The sequence below is a fragment of the Lepisma saccharinum genome, chromosome 26 (assembly GCF_977018435.1).
Source record: "Lepisma saccharinum chromosome 26, izLepSacc3.1, whole genome shotgun sequence".
NCBI classification, from domain to species: domain Eukaryota; kingdom Metazoa; phylum Arthropoda; class Insecta; order Zygentoma; family Lepismatidae; genus Lepisma; species Lepisma saccharinum.
Genome location: NC_139254.1, coordinates 22958247 through 22968189, shown reverse-complemented (window position 1 = coordinate 22968189; position 9943 = coordinate 22958247).

Sequence of the window (9943 nt, the reverse complement as noted above, 5' to 3'; positions counted from 1 at the left end):
GGGGCTTGTAGCTGTAGCAAAATTGAGCTAAAGTGTTCAATGATCTGTGAATATCGCGATTTATGTATTCAAAATCTGACACTGTTCTATACTCTGTCCGGAGAATCCCTGGAGTAAGCCTGTGAATTACAGTAGAGAGAAAGTGAGTGGGCGGAGCGAAGCAGTACACGCTCCTGTAAACGGCCAGTAGCAATAGTCGTTTCCCCCTGCCACGCAAACCTATTCCCTCTCAAGCATTCATTGGTAGAGTCTTCTCAAGTTACTACTTGTTTTTGTTCGCTCACACCAGGGATTCCTGGAACATAGTATAGAAGAGGAAGGGAGCTTTCAGAAGGAAGCGGCACATGTCTCTTGGAAACCAATCTTAAGAAATACATGCGACTTTTCCAAATGAAGTAACATGGCAAGCTGCACGTGTTGCTAAAACTGGTGGTGTGCTATGTAGACAAAGGTTTCAGAAGTCATTTTCCAGATTTCTAATTCTATGAATTCTCTTTTTTGAAGCAGCGACAAGTTTGACTCGTAATCATTGGTCGGACTCCCCACCCTTGAACATACGCCTATGGTCCAGACGATAAGTCATATCGCAATATTGAAACAATATCGTCCTGGCGATATCAACTAGACAACATATCGTCATGATATTTTGGTGATATATATTGTCTCATCGATATAGTGTCACGATATTTTGGGAATATACATCGCATCAGCGATATATCTTCATGATATGTTGCATTATATATCGTGGAGATGATATATCGCCCATATCGGAAAAAATATCACATCATTTGTGACTATATATCCCGATATCAAATTTCCGATGTCATCCTCACGTAATCAGTGATCACTCACTCCATTTCACCTCATGAAGAGGTGAATTTCATTTTTACTTCAAGGAAAATATTTTACACTTTAGTAAATTTTTCCACATACTGAACATTCAAGTAGAGCACGATTTTCTTGTTTTGTGTTTAAAAAATATCCACCAAGTTAATACCCAGTGTAAGTTTCATGTCTATCGCTTTTTGTACAAAGGTTACATATGTTCAAAATCTCGGTTGCATGACTTTTTGGACACCCTGTGTATTATTTACTGTGAATGATTGTGACCTACATATCAGAAGAGTGTATCCAACTGTTTGCTTATAGTGATCTGGTAACCCTATACTCTCTACCCGGAATGCAGGTGATGAGTGAAAATTCCATTTTGGGTTTCCAGTTTTATCTGCAATGAGCAATAGAAAGAAATAAAAAGATCTATACACTGTACAGTCTTCTTTAATATTTTCAGCAAGACACCACAGTTCTCAGCTTATATACATAAAAAATTGGTGAATACAGAAAAATCCATCACCTAAATCCTCTAGCACTAGCAACACTGCATTCTGACGAATTAACTGTACAAAAGGCATTGCAGTAAATATTGAAAGACATAACCTTTACTTTAATATGTTTACAATTATGCATTACAGTTTAATAAATGTTACTCAGGAAGCAAATGCTAACAGAGTAGATATTACATGGGAAATAATTAAAAAAATACATTCAAAACTCATGCTTATACGCCTACTTTTAAGAGTCTTTTCAAATTCTTTGGAGGGCACAAATTAAAGTATCATATGACAAGTAAATACAATGCAGTGAAATTATGACTTCAAAAGTGGGTACAAAAATAAATCTACTCATATATTAGGATATAGTTGCTTGGTTATTTCTTTAATTTTTGCATAAAGATGAAATACAGATTATACTTAAATGTGGCTTACAAAGTTATTTTCAAAACCGAAGTTTCGGGTCCATCGGCAGATTCTTCTTCAGGGTTATCTAATGAGGTCACATTAAGAAGGTAAAAAAGTTTATAACTGAAAGAAAAATTGCTAAAAGGATAAAAGTCTGTTGATTAAAAACTGCCTCATAGTCGTCAGCTGTCTTTTGTTCAATGCATGTCACTGGCCACTGCCTGCAACAGCAATGACTGTTCTGACTGGTGGACAAATTAATGTGGACACCAATATGAAAACTGGTTGTAATTTGTCCTTGCAGTACAATCACACCACCTGGTACAGAATTTTGCCATCTAACGACTGTGAATATAGAGGTATCAGTTAATCAGCAGCAGTCAAATGGGACGTATGTAAATATTCTGCTACCAGTCAAACGTGGTTATGTCCAACCAGACTAGGTGGAGTCTCAGCCAACCATCAAATCATGGTTTGATGATGACTATATATCATTTGGCCTCCTCAGTCCCCTGATCTTAACATAATTGAACATTTGTGAAGTATTTGAGGCCAAGCGTGTGCTAGGTTTCCACCTCCAGCCACACTTTCTTAACTACACATAACTTTGCACCAGGATTGGATGCGTATTCCCTTGAACATTGTGCATGGCCTGCACTTGTCCACCCCATGTCGGATACACACTGTAATTCTAACGAAGGATGAGTCAGCTTCCTAGGAATAAATATTTTTGCATCCTATCATGGTGTTCATTTCTTTTTCGTCCACAACCTGTATGCACACGTATCTTCCTGTTGGCAGCTCCCCTTCCTTCTTCTCCTCTTCTTACGTCATCAGGTAAAATGTTATTGTTTCTTTATTAAACCAGTCCATTTTCCCGATATCACCATCATATCTTACTCATTCTTTTGTGAAGAAAGGTTCAACGAGCAAAAAAAGAACTTGAAGAAAGGGAGCCCAAGGAATGGCCTCAGTGAGCACATGAAGTTTATGGGTCATTCAATTGTTGAACATAATATACTCCTTACAAAAAGTTTGGAATATTGTGATATTAGACAATATGTGATAAACACGGCCTTGGAATTCAGCAACACATGGCCTCAGTCTGGTGGACGTTCTCATCTTTTCACTGACATATGCCACCGTGCCTATCACCTATTACCAGGCAATAATATCCCAATTTTTTTGTGAGGAGTGTATACAATCTGTACAAGAAAAGGAACTGGACAGGAAAGTATTCAAAATCAGAATAATTTGCGAGAACCAAACACAAAGAATAAAGAGACATGATGGTGATATCGGGGCAAATTGGATTCGTTTAATGCAAAAACACGTCAATCCACCAATAAAATTTCCATCATTCTCAGCCAGCCTTAACCTTGACAGCAAATTCAGTTTACTCGATGACATAAGAGGAGAGGGAAGGGGGAGGGGGGTCTGCCAACAAGAAGAAATGCCTATGTAAAGGGTGTCTCAAAAATATGGGATTTTTTATATCGTAACTTGGCAACACTGCGAGGAATGTGGTACCACGTAACGTACAAAACATGAAGTAGGTGCCATGCCATTCAGTTATCATGAAGCAGTGGAGTGGTGCACAGCATGTTATAAGAATAACGACCTTCAAAAAAAATAAGGGCCCATGATGCCAGACGATGACACTGCACTCCATACAGTCACTTTGTTGCTGTGTAAGGGCACTTCAATCAGTTTCCAAGGGCCCAATATTGGAAATTTTGCTTACTGACAAACCCATTGAGATGAAAAAGGGCCTCGTCTCACATCCACAAACAATCAGTTGTTTAGCCAAATGGTAGCCATCTTCCTGATGTCACCTTCAAAACATAAAGGCCATCTTGTGAATGAATAACACGTTTACAATTAATTGCATACCCTGTACTTCCATTTCAAAATGTCCCATATTTTTGAGACACCCTTTATAGGCAGAACAAAGCCAGTGAATCTGCATGCAATGGGAAGTGATGTGCGTGGAACGCAAGACAGCTGACGACTATGAGGCAGTTTTTGATCAAGAGACATTTACAATTTCAGCCTTTTTTTTCCAGTTTTTATTTTTTTTACCTTTTTTAATGCGACATCATTGGTTAACCATGAAGAAGGATCCGGTGATGGACCATAAACTTCGGTTTTGGAAACAACCTTATAAGCCACATTTAAGTAAAATCTGCATTTCATCTTGAATAAGTTGCTTGGTTGGTTTAGTGAACTTTATCTATTTGTCCTAAGAGGTTATTTGTAATTATGTTGAGTTCCTGGCATTCATGTAAAAGGTGGAAAAAATAATTTGTTCTACATATCAAGGACAGGTAAGGAAAAAGTATCACTAGCTTCATTCATAGCAAAAAAATTAACAATATTATTTTATAAATTCAATCATTGTTTCACTGCATTAGAAATCAGGTTTAGATCTATACAAATATCACATTGAAAAAAAAAGGAAAAAAAAAGAAGCACACTGGAAAATCCCTGAAAATTACAGATTAAGGACGAATATGTTTGGTCCAGCATTTACCAACAAACACGTATACAAACTCACTTAAAAAAAAATCCATCCATATGAAAATAGTTTTTTCTCTACATATTCTAAGACAACACAGAAATATGTTTTTAATTACACGACAGTATCAGTTTAAATATTTCAATACTCACTTCACACAAACTAGCTGCACATTTGCCTTGACTTACATGCATATACACACACACAAAACCTATAATCTATATCTTACATGAACTTGGATCTATTACCAGTTAAATTCCCATTTTATTCTGTACATTTATCTCGTTAAAAGTGGAGACAAAATTTATGAACACATGTTATATATGCACACATACACACACTGAGAGAGTAAAAGAGATTGGTAAAAGTGTCAGAAAAACACTAATTTAACTATGAACCCAATACTGAATTGAAATTTCAGTTCCAGGCATTAGAAGAATATCTGGAATATAAATGTATCTACTAGGGACCAATGTAGCATTCCAATATAGAGTGCGTCCATTTCCTTGGGAGGCCGAGAGATAGGGAGAAGTGTGGCAGGCGGCTCTAGCGGAGATGCAGATATTTTCGACCAGTAACATCCCGCTTATTTTATGGACATATCTTTAGCATGCAGATATTTATATTAATATTGCAAAACGAGCACTACCTGTGTTATAAGAATTGTTCAAAGTGATGTCCACCTACATTCACACATTCCTGGTATAGTTTGATGAAATTTTGATTCACATGCAAAAGTCAGTCGTTTTTGTTTAGGGGTTCTAAAATTTAACGATCAATTTTCTCATAATTCAAGGACAAGATGTCTAACTGTCTCTCTACCTGGAGGTGAAACGCCAGGGAATTTCTGTGCAAATTGTCTACACACATCTCAACATGAGTGTTTTCATGTAAGTGTCATACATAAAAAATCTTTGTTCTAACATGAACTTTGCGGCTGGCATTTCAATCACCTCACTTGCACACAACACACACACACTGCAATTACACAAAGAAAAGCACGGCAAGTAACCAAAAACCACACTCTTTCACACAGTACGAAATGAACACACTCTTGGTTCAAGGTCTGTTCCTCACTCCATTCACAGCTCTGTCCAGGGCACCTGTAGTCGAGAAGGAAAGAACAACTCAAGCTCAGAGCTTTCAGATTGCAAACGATGGTCACGAAAACCATTTACTTGTAATGGTTTAGTCTGCAACGTAAACTTGATTCAGTGTTGCACATTCGAAACCTCCAAACGATTCCGAGCGAAGCAAAATGCTTTCAAGGGTAAACTTAAGCAGGATGTTACTGGTCAAACATGTCGGTATCTCCGCTAGCGCCACCCACCACACTTTTCCTGATCTCTCAGCCTCAGCAAGGAATTGGATGCACGGTAGTACAGCTATACAATTTACAAATCTTTCAAGAAGGAAGTGAAGGGATAATTATATTCTTAATTAAGCTTACTCTTGTAATCTGGCATTATACAAGACCCCAGAGGGTCAGTTTTGATATGTCTTATTAAGTTTCCTAATCTCAATGGTCCATTGTGGGATCTTGCAAATACCCATGATATACTAAATTAGAGTTTATTAATGTATAAAGTCCTGGCATTTTATATAATTTTCTCTTAGGCCTCACACACATTAGTGACTTCCAAATATATACACACACACATGTGTACATACATAGGCATGGGTGTGTACACGTGTTATCCTGAATATACACTGATTTTTCCTCTCTTCTTTCTGTATTGACAAACTTCATGTTATTTATTTGACTGCTACAACTGATTACTTCAAAAAATGGTTCTGATTTTATATCTGATTTTTTGGCTATATACACCTTCACAAACAAATGATGGTTATACAATTTTCTACTATCATTCTATTGGAAGCAAATACATTTCGAAATTCTTAGCAAGTGGAAAATATTTCACATATTTCTTTCTGTGTGTCCTTCATCAATTTCGTCATATCATCACTCATCTTCCTGATTAACCAAAAGTGGCAGAAAAGCAAAGTAAAATAAGCCAAATCAATCCAAATCAATCAATCAATCAATAGCCAAAAGTGGCAGAAAAGCAAAGTAAAATAAACCAAATCAATCAATCAATAGCCAAAAGTGGCAGAAAAGCAAAGTAAAATAAGCCAAATCTATCAGTCAATCAAGAACTCTGGGGTCCAGCCTACCTAGTTAATAGAAAAGAATATGATTACAATGTTGTGGTTAATGTATGCAATCAATGATCTGTAAATTATGAACTTAAGACTTTACAAACTAGGATACATGAATACTATTTATTAAAAAAATAGAGTGGAACCTCGATTTTAAGTTTCTCAGGGGCTCAAAATGAACTCAATATGGAGGAAAATTTTATACGATTTTGCTCTACTAGGACTAGGAAGAATGAATGTATACTGCAGAAATAATGTAAATCAGACATCCACTGTATATATTTTTAGACAGAACTGTATATATTTTTTTAGACAGACACCTTAGTTATGAATCAAGCTTATACAAAACATCTGAAGTACACTATGCACAAATAGGTAAATCCATTGTCATCATTTCAGTATCCACGTTGAGTATGCATCCCATCTACATAGTGTAGTGTTTATTTTTGCCAATATTCAATATATTTTCACTGTGTGATATTGTAGAGGAAAATCTTACATATATAAATTGTGACTTCTGCAAGTGCAGGCCATTTCACTTATAAGGTGAACTTTTTCTATGTGTGCTTAAATGAAATAAAAATATTTGTCCAAATTTAGTAATAATTAAAACACATAAATGTATCTTCTTGCTATCTCCCTGTAACATGGATAACATTACCGTAAGCAGAATTTTAATTCTTGCAAGATTTTGACCATGCTTTATCCCATACCCAATTCTGCAAAAAAACATGTACTGAAAATAGTAATAACCATTCTTTCAGTATAACAAAACAAAAATAAGAACAACATAAAATGTGGACAGATCAGATCAACACTGAAATGATGTTAGAGACATGCAGTAAATTCAGATTAGTCTGAGAATTAAGTCTTACGTGTGCACAAAATGTGATTAATTCAAAGGTAAGATCAATTTTTTTTGTAAATTAATAGCAATATTAAAAATTCTGCCATTCTCAAATGCAAATGTTTCATTGAAAGACACACACAAAATTGAGTTTATAGATTTCCAGCCATTGTAATTACAATCATTTTTGGCATTACTATTAATTATAAAATATATGTACTACATGGACAATTACAAATATATATATTTTTAAGTGTTCATTAGTTCCATACATATTATTTACAGATACTAAAATGTCAACAATAAAACTGACACAATGAATTTCTGTTCACAATTAATCATACAGTTATTCCGGTTATTATACAATACATGGCTTACAAGAATCGGTATTATAAATAGTTGCACCGGGGAGTTCATTTATAGCATAATTGCACTAGCGACTTGTTTAAAATTATTGCTAATTTTACCTAATGGTAATTTGGAGCTAAACTCATATGTCTGACAGTGTACTGAAATAATCTCAAATGACTAGTCAGAACGGTTCATGTTCAGAATCATTACCCACATCATATTTTAATTTCCACATACGGATCAGACTTTCCTGGGTTCATCTTAGTGCAGATGTACAAGTTAACTTGAAGATTTTGAGTTTTTGCTTTAAGTCCACTTTATGCACTGATAGGCTAATTGGGACTTCACATCCAGTTTAAAGTGGAATCAGAATGTTTCTCTACTGGGTATCAAACCTGGGACCCCTTGATTATATAACTACTATGCCACCATGGAGTCCCCTTAACCAATATTAATAAGGTTCTGATATCACACTTGTTGATAATGATAATCGATATGCACCTGAATGGTTCACTGTCCTCCTTAATTAATGTTCATAACCTGGTGTTTTCATTAAAAAAATACAATGCACATTTAGATTTATAATACAGATTTATCAATGTGAAATTTTAGCTGATATGGATGGAAAATTTAACATATATTGTATCAATAAGACATAAAATTGCAAATGTTCCTCAACGAAGACGAATGATTCATAAACCACAATAATCCATGTAACCAGTAAACAGTGATGGGATTTACTTTGAAAAAAATGAAATAGAAACAGCATACATTTACTATACGAAACTAGAGTACAGTAAAACTTCGTTAATCTGGACCCCGATAAGCCGGACTTCACTTAATCCGGACAGGCACAAAAAAAAAAGCTTTCGGAAGAAGCTGCATTGACACAGGAATATCCTCATACTGCATTGCATGTACAGTATTGGTTTACATTTTACTGAACTGTATAGTGTAGAGCCTATGCTCTTTAAATACACTATAATAAACATGTTTTGTTGCTATAAACGGGAGTTTTAATGCACTATCTACTGTTCTTTTAGGTTATTTCAGTTAATCCGGTCAACTTATCCACCCCCCATTGTCTGGATTAACGAGGTTTTACTGTATATAAATTATGTGTTTACATAAATTAGGGACGGAACAGATTAATCAGTACTGTATTGGTATCGGACGATATAGGCATATCTGTGTATCGGTAAAATTACTGATAAATTTACAGATATGATATATATCTTATAATTTAGGGCAATATTCTGACATTTCTTAAAATTTTTGTGGATAAGCATTTATAAGCATATACCGGTAATCTACCTGCTCTAATTTATTTTTGTACAGTAGATGTGTTGGCCCAAGTTCCTTCATTATTTAATTGCGATTTCATCATGCTACCCACACATTTTTACACGATTTGATTTCTATTTATGTCTGTTAACACATACTTTGAAGTTTTAGAGATTAATTACTGCATGTTTGCTTGAGAATGGTTTTTCACTTAAGTATACTCCAATATAATACTCATCTTGCCAGCAAGCATTTGTTTACTGTCGTCTTAGTTACACATTGCTACAGCCTTCTAGGTCAGGGTTTTTCTGGATGTCCATTTACTTGCAGTGAGATATTGTGTAGTTTCCAATTGCCAAAATGATCAATAAATGCCCTCGTATTTAGGTTAGGCTATTAGCATTAAAATAACGTTGCTGAATGCTTTCATAGTTAGGTTATGAGTGTCTCAATCACAATCCCCCTTCGAGCCACATGTGGAGAGCCAGGAGCGAGTAAATACAGGAAGTCTGTGGAATGCCTTGTCGATGGGAAACAGGGGTTCTTTGGTTAAGTTATCTTTTAAATTTCTTTTCACCCTTAAACATACTTTTTGGGAGCACAAACAGTGCTAATGACTTTCAGGAAGCTTCAAATTTACTTTCACTCTTGCGTGATACACTTTCTTTACTCTGAACGAAAAATGCCTTGTCGATGGGAAGCATGGATGATTGCGAAGGTAGTTTTTACATATTTTTTCGCCTATAAATTGCACTTTTCTGAATTCCAAACAGTGGAAATTACTTTCACCAAGGTTGAAATTTACTTTAACAATCATTTCCACGATTCTGCGATACTTCGTCTTTTTCCTATGAATCTTTGAAAAAAATAATTAAACATTCGGAGCCATTACAGATGTGTTAATATACAGATTCTTTTACATTGCAATCATCAATACCATACATTTGATAAGATGGTCAATAGACCATCTGGAATTTTATATTGGAATGGTCATAATTTCATATTGACCTATCCCTAATATATATATATATATATATATATATA